Here is a 12,588-nt window from a genome sequence, read left to right on the forward strand (position 1 = left end):
ACTCTCCAGAAACCTAAAACTAATCTAAAAAAACTTCTTTCAGGCATCCAATCTTCCTAATCCTAAACGAAAATTTTAATTAACTTGTTGAAATAATTCAATCACATTTATCCTCAAACTACTTTTAAATCAATTTTTTGAAGTAACACTCTCACCTTTTTCATAGAACAAACTTATTTTTTTTTCAGGAATCCACTCTCCATAAACCTGAAACTAATCTTGAAAAAACTTGTGTAAGGCATCCATTCTCCCTAATCCTAAAAGAAAATTTTAATTAACTTGTTGAAATAATGCAATCAACCTTATTCTCAAACTACATTTAAATCAATTTTTTGAAGTAACACACTCACCTTTTTCATAAAATGAACATATTTTGTTTTCACGAATCCACTCTCCAGAAACCTAAAACAAATCTTGAAAAAACTTGTTTAAGGCATCCATTCTCCCTAATCCTAAAAGAAAATTTTAATTAACTTCTTGAAATACTAAAAAAATCTAATCCTCAAACTACATTTAAATCAATTTTTTGAAGTAACACTCTCACCTTTTTCATAAAACTAACATATATTTTTTTTCAGGAATCCTCTCTCCAGAAACCTAAAACTAATCTTAAAAAACTTATTTCAAGCATTCCAATCTTCCTAATCCTAAACAAAAATTTTAATAAACTTGTTGAAATAATTCAATCACATTTATCCTCAAACTACGTTTAAATCAACTTTTTGAAGTAACACTCTCACCTTTTTCATAGAAAAAACATATTTTTTTTTCAGGAATCCACTCTCCAGAAACCTGAAACAAATCTTGAAAAAACTTGTTTAAGGCATCCATTCTCCCTAATCCTAAAAGAAAATTTTAATTAACTTCTTGAAATACTAAAAAAAATCTTATCCTCAAACTACATTTAAATCAATTTTTTGAAGTAACACTCTCACCTTTTTCATAAAACTAAGATATATTTTTTTTCAGGAATCCACTCTCCAGAAACCTAAAACTAATCTTAAAAAACTTCTTTCAGGCATCCAATCTTCCTAATCCTAAACGAAAATTTTAATTAACTTGTTGAAATTATTCAATCACATTTATCCTCAAACTACTTTTAAATCAATTTTTTCAAGTAACACTCTCACCTTTTTCAGAGAACAAACATATTTTTTTTTCAGGAATCCACTCTCCAGAAACCTGAAACAAATCTTGAAAAAACTTGTTTAAGGCATCCATTCTCCCTAATCCTAAAAGAAAATTTTAATTAACTTCTTGAAATACTAAAATAAATCTTATCCTCAAACTACATTTAGATCAATTTTTTGAAGTAACACTCTCACCTTTTTCATAAAACTAACATATATTTTTTTTCAGGAATCCGCTCTCCAGAAACCTGAAACAAATCTTAAAAAAACTTGTTTAAGGCATCCATTCTCCCTAATCCTAAAAGAAAATTTGAATTAACTTCTTGAAATACTAAAATAAATCTTATCCTCAAACTACATTTAAATCAATTTTTTGAAGTAACACTCTCACCTTTTTCATAAAACTAAGATATATTTTTTTTCAGGAATCCACTCTCCAGAAACCTAAAACTAATCTTAAAAAACTTCTTTCAGGCATCCAATCTTCCTAATCCTAAACGAAAATTTTAATTAACTTGTTGAAATAATTCAATCACATTTATCCTCAAACTACTTTTAAATCAATTTTTTCAAGTAACACTCTCACCTTTTTCATAGAACAAACATATTTTTTTTTCAGGAATCCACTCTCCAGAAACCTGAAACAAATCTTGAAAAAACTTGTTTCAGGCATCCATTCTCCCTAATCCTAAAAGAAAATTTTAATTAACTTCTTGAAATACTAAAATAAATCTTATCCTCAAACTACATTTAAATCAATTTTTTGAAGTAACACTCTCACCTTTTTCATAAAACTAACATATATTTTTTTTCAGGAATCCACTCTCCACAAACCTGAAACAAATCTTGAAAAAACTTGTTTAAGGCATCCATTCTCCCTAATCCTAAAAGAACATTGTAATTAACTTCTTGAAATACTAAAATAAATCTTATCCTCAAACTACATTTAAATCAATTTTTTGAAGTAACACTCTCACCTTTTTCATAAAACTAACATATATTTTTTTTCAGGAATCCACTCTCCACAAACCTAAAACTAATCTTAAAAAACTTATTTCAAGCATTCCAATCTTCCTAATACTAAACGAAAATTTTAATTAACTTGTTGAAATATTTCAATCACATTTATCCTCAAACTACGTTTAAATCAATTTTTTGAAGTAACACTCTCACCTTTTTCATAGAACAAACATATTTTTTTTTCAGGAATCCACTCTCCAGAAACCTGAAACAAATCTTGAAAAAACTTGTTTAAGGCATCCATTCTCCCTAATCCTAAAAGAACATTTTAATTAACTTTTTGAAATACTAAAAAAAATCTTATCCTCAAACTACATTTAAATCAATTTTTTGAAGTAACACTCTCACCTTTTTCATAAAACTAACATATATTTTTTTTCAGGAATCCACTCTCCATAAACTTGAAACAAATCTTGAAAAAACGTGTTCAAGGCATCCATTCTCCCTAATCCTAAAAGAAAATTTTAATTAACTTCTTGAAATACTAAAATAAATCTTATCCTCAAACTACATTTAAATCAATTTTTTGAAGTAACACTCTCACCTTTTTCATAAAACTAAGATATATTTTTTTTCAGGAATCCACTCTCCAGAAACCTAAAACTAATCTTAAAAAACTTCTTTCAGGCATCCAATCTTCCTAATCCTAAACGAAAATTTTAATTAACTTGTTGAAATAATTCAATCACATTTATCCTCAAACTACTTTTAAATCAATTTTTTCAAGTAACACTCTCACCTTTTTCATAAAACTAACATATATTTTTTTTCAGGAATCCACTCTCCAGAAACCTAAAACTAATCTTAAAAAACTTATTTCAAGAACTCCAATCTTCCTAATCCTAAACGAAAATTTTAATTAACTTGTTGAAATAATTCAATCACATTTATCCTCAAACTACGTTTAAATCAACTTTTTGAAGTAACACTCTCACCTTTTTCATAGAAAAAACATATTTGTTTTTCAGGAATCCACTCTCCAGAAACCTGAAACAAATCTTGAAAAAACTTGTTTAAGGCATCCATTCTCCCTAATCCTAAAAGAACATTTTAATTAACTTCTTGAAATACTAAAATAAATCTTATCCTCAAACTACATTTAAATCAATTTTTTGAAGTAACACTCGCACCTTTTTCATGAAACTAACATATATTTTTTTTCAGGAATCCACTCTCCAGAAACCTAAAACTAATCTAAAAAAACTTCTTTCAGGCATCCAATCTTCCTAATCCTAAACGAAAATTTTAATTAACTTGTTGAAATAATTCAATCACATTTATCCTCAAACTACTTTTAAATCAATTTTTTGAAGTAACACTCTCACCTTTTTCATAGAACAAACTTATTTTTTTTTCAGGAATCCACTCTCCATAAACCTGAAACTAATCTTGAAAAAACTTGTGTAAGGCATCCATTCTCCCTAATCCTAAAAGAAAATTTTAATTAACTTGTTGAAATAATGCAATCAACCTTATTCTCAAACTACATTTAAATCAATTTTTTGAAGTAACACACTCACCTTTTTCATAAAATGAACATATTTTGTTTTCACGAATCCACTCTCCAGAAACCTAAAACAAATCTTGAAAAAACTTGTTTAAGGCATCCATTCTCCCTAATCCTAAAAGAAAATTTTAATTAACTTCTTGAAATACTAAAAAAATCTAATCCTCAAACTACATTTAAATCAATTTTTTGAAGTAACACTCTCACCTTTTTCATAAAACTAACATATATTTTTTTTCAGGAATCCACTCTCCAGAAACCTAAAACTAATCTTAAAAAACTTATTTCAAGAACTCCAATCTTCCTAATCCTAAACGAAAATTTTAATTAACTTGTTGAAATAATTCAATCACATTTATCCTCAAACTACGTTTAAATCAACTTTTTGAAGTAACACTCTCACCTTTTTCATAGAAAAAACATATTTTTTTTTCAGGAATCCACTCTCCAGAAACCTGAAACAAATCTTGAAAAAACTTGTTTAAGGCATCCATTCTCCCTAATCCTAAAAGAAAATTTTAATTAACTTCTTGAAATACTAAAAAAAATCTTATCCTCAAACTACATTTAAATCAATTTTTTGAAGTAACACTCTCACCTTTTTCATAAAACTAACATATATTTTTTTTCAGGAATCCACTCTCCACAAACCTAAAACTAATCTTAAAAAACTTATTTCAAGCATTCCAATCTTCCTAATACTAAACGAAAATTTTAATTAACTTGTTGAAATATTTCAATCACATTTATCCTCAAACTACGTTTAAATCAATTTTTTGAAGTAACACTCTCACCTTTTTCATAGAACAAACATATTTTTTTTTCAGGAATCCACTCTCCATAAACCTGAAACTAATCTTGAAAAAACTTGTGTAAGGCATCCATTCTCCCTAATCCTAAAAGAAAATTTTAATTAACTTGTTGAAATAATGCAATCAACCTTATTCTCAAACTACATTTAAATCAATTTTTTGAAGTAACACACTCACCTTTTTCATAAAATGAACATATTTTGTTTTCACGAATCCACTCTCCAGAAACCTAAAACAAATCTTGAAAAAACTTGTTTAAGGCATCCATTCTCCCTAATCCTAAAAGAAAATTTTAATTAACTTCTTGAAATACTAAAAAAATCTAATCCTCAAACTACATTTAAATCAATTTTTTGAAGTAACACTCTCACCTTTTTCATAAAACTAAGATATATTTTTTTTCAGGAATCCACTCTCCAGAAACCTAAAACTAATCTTAAAAAACTTCTTTCAGGCATCCAATCTTCCTAATCCTAAACGAAAATTTTAATTAACTTGTTGAAATAATTCAATCACATTTATCCTCAAACTACTTTTAAATCAATTTTTTCAAGTAACACTCTCACCTTTTTCATAGAACAAACATATTTTTTTTTCAGGAATCCACTCTCCAGAAACCTGAAACAAATCTTGAAAAAACTTGTTTAAGGCATCCATTCTCCCTAACCCTAAAAGAAAATTTTAATTAACTTCTTGAAATACTAAAATAAATCTTATCCTCAAACTACATTTAAATCAATTTTTTGAAGTAACACTCTCACCTTTTTTATAAAACTAACATATATTTTTTTTCAGGAATCCGCTCTCCAGAAACCTGAAACAAATCTTGAAAAAACTTGTTTAAGGCATCCATTCTGCCTAATCCTAAAAGAACATTTTAATTAACTTCTTGAAATACTAAAATAAATCTTATCCTCAAACTACATTTAAATCAATTTTTTGAAGTAACACTCGCACCTTTTTCATTAAACTAACATATATTTTTTTTCAGGAATCCACTCTCAAGAAACCTAAAACTAATCTAAAAAAACTTCTTTCAGGCATCCAATCTTCCTAATCCTAAACGAAAATTTTAATTAACTTGTTGAAATAATTCAATCACATTTATCCTCAAACTACTTTTAAATCAATTTTTTGAAGTAACACTCTCACCTTTTTCATAGAACAAACTTATTTTTTTTTCAGGAATCCACTCTCCATAAACCTGAAACTAATCTTGAAAAAACTTGTGTAAGGCATCCATTCTCCCTAATCCTAAAAGAAAATTTTAATTAACTTGTTGAAATAATGCAATCAACCTTATTCTCAAACTACATTTAAATCAATTTTTTGAAGTAACACACTCACCTTTTTCATAAAATGAACATATTTTGTTTTCACGAATCCACTCTCCAGAAACCTAAAACAAATCTTGAAAAAACTTGTTTAAGGCATCCATTCTCCCTAATCCTAAAAGAAAATTTTAATTAACTTCTTGAAATACTAAAAAAATCTAATCCTCAAACTACATTTAAATCAATTTTTTGAAGTAACACTCTCACCTTTTTCATAAAACTAACATATATTTTTTTTCAGGAATCCACTCTCCAGAAACCTAAAACTAATCTTAAAAAACTTATTTCAAGAACTCCAATCTTCCTAATCCTAAACGAAAATTTTAATTAACTTGTTGAAATAATTCAATCACATTTATCCTCAAACTACGTTTAAATCAACTTTTTGAAGTAACACTCTCACCTTTTTCATAGAAAAAACATATTTTTTTTTCAGGAATCCACTCTCCAGAAACCTGAAACAAATCTTGAAAAAACTTGTTTAAGGCATCCATTCTCCCTAATCCTAAAAGAAAATTTTAATTAACTTCTTGAAATACTAAAAAAAATCTTATCCTCAAACTACATTTAAATCAATTTTTTGAAGTAACACTCTCACCTTTTTCATAAAACTAAGATATATTTTTTTTCAGGAATCCACTCTCCAGAAACCTAAAACTAATCTTAAAAAACTTCTTTCAGGCATCCAATCTTCCTAATCCTAAACAAAAATTTTAATTAACTTGTTGAAATTATTCAATCACATTTATCCTCAAACTACTTTTAAATCAATTTTTTCAAGTAACACTCTCACCTTTTTCAGAGAACAAACATATTTTTTTTTCAGGAATCCACTCTCCAGAAACCTGAAACAAATCTTGAAAAAACTTGTTTAAGGCATCCATTCTCCCTAATCCTAAAAGAAAATTTTAATTAACTTCTTGAAATACTAAAATAAATCTTATCCTCAAACTACATTTAAATCAATTTTTTGAAGTAACACTCTCACCTTTTTCATAAAACTAACATATATTTTTTTTCAGGAATCCGCTCTCCAGAAACCTGAAACAAATCTTAAAAAAACTTGTTTAAGGCATCCATTCTCCCTAATCCTAAAAGAAAATTTGAATTAACTTCTTGAAATACTAAAATAAATCTTATCCTCAAACTACATTTAAATCAATTTTTTGAAGTAACACTCTCACCTTTTTCATAAAACTAAGATATATTTTTTTTCAGGAATCCACTCTCCAGAAACCTAAAACTAATCTTAAAAAACTTCTTTCAGGCATCCAATCTTCCTAATCCTAAACGAAAATTTTAATTAACTTGTTGAAATAATTCAATCACATTTATCCTCAAACTACTTTTAAATCAATTTTTTCAAGTAACACTCTCACCTTTTTCATAGAACAAACATATTTTTTTTTTCAGGAATCCACTCTCCAGAAACCTGAAACAAATCTTGAAAAAACTTGTTTAAGGCATCCATTCTCCCTAATCCTAAAAGAAAATTTTAATTAACTTCTTGAAATACTAAAATAAATCTTATCCTCAAACTACATTTAAATCAATTTTTTGAAGTAACACTCTCACCTTTTTCATAAAACTAACATATATTTTTTTTCAGGAATCCGCTCTCCAGAAACCTGAAACAAATCTTGAAAAAACTTGTTTAAGGCATCCATTCTCCCTAATCCTAAAAGAACATTTTAATTAACTTCTTGAAATACTAAAATAAATCTTATCCTCAAACTACATTTAAATCAATTTTTTGAAGTAACACTCGCACCTTTTTCATTAAACTAACATATATTTTTTTTCAGGAATCCACTCTCCAGAAACCTAAAACTAATCTAAAAAAACTTCTTTCAGGCATCCAATCTTCCTAATCCTAAACGAAAATTTTAATTAACTTGTTGAAATAATTCAATCACATTTATCCTCAAACTACTTTTAAATCAATTTTTTGAAGTAACACTCTCACCTTTTTCATAAAACAAACGTATTTTTTTTTCAGGAATCCACTCTCCATAAACCTGAAACTAATCTTGAAAAAACTTGTGTAAGGCATCCATTCTCCCTAATCCTAAAAGAAAATTTTAATTAACTTGTTGAAATAATGCAATCAACCTTATTCTCAAACTACATTTAAATCAATTTTTTGAAGTAACACACTCACCTTTTTCATAAAATGAACATATTTTGTTTTCACGAATCCACTCTCCAGAAACCTAAAACAAATCTTGAAAAAACTTGTTTAAGGCATCCATTCTCCCTAATCCTAAAAGAAAATTTTAATTAACTTCTTGAAATACTAAAAAAATCTAATCCTCAAACTACATTTAAATCAATTTTTTGAAGTAACACTCTCACCTTTTTCATAAAACTAACATATATTTTTTTTCAGGAATCCACTCTCCAGAAACCTAAAACTAATCTTAAAAAACTTATTTCAAGCATTCCAATCTTCCTAATCCTAAACGAAAATTTTAATTAACTTGTTGAAATAATTCAATCACATTTATCCTCAAACTACTTTTAAATCAATTTTTTCAAGTAACACTCTCACCTTTTTCATAGAACAAACATATTTTTTTTTTCAGGAATCCACTCTCCAGAAACCTGAAACAAATCTTGAAAAAACTTGTTTCAGGCATCCATTCTCCCTAATCCTAAAAGAAAATTTTAATTAACTTCTTGAAATACTAAAATAAATCTTATCCTCAAACTACATTTAAATCAATTTTTTGAAGTAACACTCTCATCTTTTTCATAAAACTAACATATATTTTTTTTCAGGAATCCGCTCTCCAGAAACCTGAAACAAATCTTGAAAAAACTTGTTTAAGGCATCCATTCTCCCTAATCCTAACAGAAAATTTTAATTAACTTCTTGAAATACTAAAAAAAATCTTATCCTCAAACTACATTTAAATCAATTTTTTGAAGTAACACTCTCACCTTTTTCATAAAACTAACATATATTTTTTTTCAGGAATCCGCTCTCCAGAAACCTGAAACAAATCTTGAAAAAACTTGTTTAAGGCATCCATTCTCCCTAATCCTAAAAGAACATTTTAATTAATTTTTTGAAATACTAAAATAAATCTTATCCTCAAACTACATTTAAATCAATTTTTTGAAGTAACACTCGCACCTTTTTCATTAAACTAACATATATTTTTTTTCAGGAATCCACTCTCCAGAAACCTAAAACTAATCTAAAAAAACTTCTTTCAGGCATCCAATCTTCCTAATCCTAAACGAAAATTTTAATTAACTTGTTGAAATAATTCAATCACATTTATCCTCAAACTACTTTTAAATCAATTTTTTGAAGTAACACTCTCACCTTTTTCATAAAACAAATGTATTTTTTTTTCAGGAATCCACTCTCCATAAACCTGAAACTAATCTTGAAAAAACTTGTGTAAGGCATCCATTCTCCCTAATCCTAAAAGAAAATTTTAATTAACTTGTTGAAATAATGCAATCAACCTTATTCTCAAACTACATTTAAATCAATTTTTTGAAGTAACACACTCACCTTTTTCATAAAATGAACATATTTTGTTTTCACGAATCCACTCTCCAGAAACCTAAAACAAATCTTGAAAAAACTTGTTTAAGGCATCCATTCTCCCTAATCCTAAAAGAAAATTTTAATTAACTTCTTGAAATACTAAAATAAATCTTATCCTCAAACTACATATAAATCAATTTTTTGAAGTAACACTCTCATCTTTTTCATAAAACTAACATATATTTTTTTTTCAGGAATCCGCTCTCCAGAAACCTGAAACAAATCTTGAAAAAACTTGTTTAAGGCATCCATTCTCCCTAATCCTAACAGAAAATTTTAATTAACTTCTTGAAATACTAAAATAAATCTTATCCTCAAACTACATTTAAATCAATTTTTTGAAGTAACACTCTCACCTTTTTCATAAAACTAACATATATTTTTTTTCAGGAATCCGCTCTCCAGAAACCTGAAACAAATCTTGAAAAAACTTGTTTAAGGCATCCATTCTCCCTAATCCTAAAAGAACATTTTAATTAATTTTTTGAAATACTAAAATAAATCTTATCCTCAAACTACATTTAAATCAATTTTTTGAAGTAACACTCGCACCTTTTTCATTAAACTAACATATATTTTTTTTCAGGAATCCACTCTCCAGAAACCTAAAACTAATCTAAAAAAACTTCTTTCAGGCATCCAATCTTCCTAATCCTAAACGAAAATTTTAATTAACTTGTTGAAATAATTCAATCACATTTATCCTCAAACTACTTTTAAATCAATTTTTTGAAGTAACACTCTCACCTTTTTCATAAAACAAACGTATTTTTTTTTCAGGAATCCACTCTCCATAAACCTGAAACTAATCTTGAAAAAACTTGTGTAAGGCATCCATTCTCCCTAATCCTAAAAGAAAATTGTAATTAACTTGTTGAAATAATGCAATCAACCTTATTCTCAAACTACATTTAAATCAATTTTTTGAAGTAACACACTCACCTTTTTCATAAAATGAACATATTTTGTTTTCACGAATCCACTCTCCAGAAACCTAAAACAAATCTTGAAAAAACTTGTTTAAGGCATCCATTCTCCCTAATCCTAAAAGAAAATTTTAATTAACTTCTTGAAATACTAAAAAAATCTAATCCTCAAACTACATTTAAATCAATTTTTTGAAGTAACACTCTCACCTTTTTCATAAAACTAACATATATTTTTTTTCAGGAATCCACTCTCCAGAAACCTAAAACTAATCTTAAAAAACTTATTTCAAGCATTCCAATCTTCCTAATCCTAAACGAAAATTTTAATTAACTTGTTGAAATAATTCAATCACATTTATCCTCAAACTACGTTTAAATCAACTTTTTGAAGTAACACTCTCACCTTTTTCATAGAAAAAACATATTTTTTTTTCAGGAATCCACTCTCCAGAAACCTGAAACAAATCTTGAAAAAACTTGTTTAAGGCATCCATTCTCCCTAATCCTAAAAGAAAATTTTAATTAACTTCTTGAAATACTAAAAAAAATCTTATCCTCAAACTACATTTAAATCAATTTTTTGAAGTAACACTCTCACCTTTTTCATAAAACTAAGATATATTTTTTTTCAGGAATCCACTCTCCAGAAACCTAAAACTAATCTTAAAAAACTTCTTTCAGGCATCCAATCTTCCTAATCCTAAACGAAAATTTTAATTAACTTGTTGAAATTATTCAATCACATTTATCCTCAAACTACTTTTAAATCAATTTTTTCAAGTAACACTCTCACCTTTTTCAGAGAACAAACATATTTTTTTTTTCAGGAATCCACTCTCCAGAAACCTGAAACAAATCTTGAAAAAACTTGTTTCAGGCATCCATTCTCCCTAATCCTAAAAGAAAATTTTAATTAACTTCTTGAAATACTAAAATAAATCTTATCCTCAAACTACATTTAAATAAATTTTTTGAAGTAACACTCTCACCTTTTTCATAAAACTAACATATATTTTTTTTCAGGAATCCGCTCTCCAGAAACCTGAAACAAATCTTGAAAAAACTTGTTTAAGGCATCCATTCTCCCTAATCCTAAAAGAAAATTTGAATTAACTTCTTGAAATACTAAAATAAATCTTATCCTCAAACTACATTTAAATCAATTTTTTGAAGTAACACTCTCACCTTTTTCATAAAACTAAGATATATTTTGTTTCAGGAATCCACTCTCCAGAAACCTAAAACTAATCTTAAAAAACTTCTTTCAGGCATCCAATCTTCCTAATCCTAAAAGAAAATTTTAATTAACTTGTTGAAATAATTCAATCACATTTATCCTCAAACTACTTTTAAATCAATTTTTTCAAGTAACACTCTCACCTTTTTCATAGAACAAACATTTTTTTTTTTTTCAGGAATCCACTCTCCAGAAACCTGAAACAAATCTTGAAAAAACTTGTTTCAGGCATCCATTCTCCCTAATCCTAAAAGAAAATTTTAATTAACTTCTTGAAATACTAAAATAAATCTTATCCTCAAACTACATTTAAATCAATTTTTTGAAGTAACACTCTCACCTTTTTCATAAAACTAACATATATTTTTTTCAGGAATCCGCTCTCCAGAAACCTGAAACAAATCTTGAAAAAACTTGTTTAAGGCATCCACTCTCCCTAATCCTAAAAGAAAATTTTAATTAACTTCTTGAAATACTAAAATAAATCTTATCCTCAAACTACATTTAAATCAATTTTTTGAAGTAACACTCTCACCTTTTTCATAAAACTAACATATATTTTTTTTCAGGAATCCGCTCTCCAGAAACCTGAAACAAATCTTGAAAAAACTTGTTTAAGGCATCCATTCTCCCTAATCCTAAAAGAACATTTTAATTAACTTCTTGAAATACTAAAATAAATCTTATCCTCAAACTACATTTAAATCAATTTTTGGAAGTAACACTCGCACCTTTTTCATTAAACTAACATATATTTTTTTTCAGGAATCCACTCTCCAGAAACCTAAAACTAATCTAAAAAAACTTCTTTCAGGCATCCAATCTTCCTAATCCTAAACGAAAATTTTAATTAATTGTTGAAATAATTCAATCACATTTATCCTCAAATTACTTTTAAATCAATTTTTTGAAGTAACACTCTCACCTTTTTCATAGAACAAACGTATTTTTTTTTCAGGAATCCACTCTCCATAAACCTGAAACTAATCTTGAAAAAACTTGTGTAAGGCATCCATTCTCCCTAATCCTAAAAGAAAATTTTAATTAACTTGTT

Source organism: Triturus cristatus, chromosome 3_1 (assembly GCF_964204655.1).
Source record: "Triturus cristatus chromosome 3_1, aTriCri1.1, whole genome shotgun sequence".
In the NCBI taxonomy this organism is placed as follows: domain Eukaryota; kingdom Metazoa; phylum Chordata; class Amphibia; order Caudata; family Salamandridae; genus Triturus; species Triturus cristatus.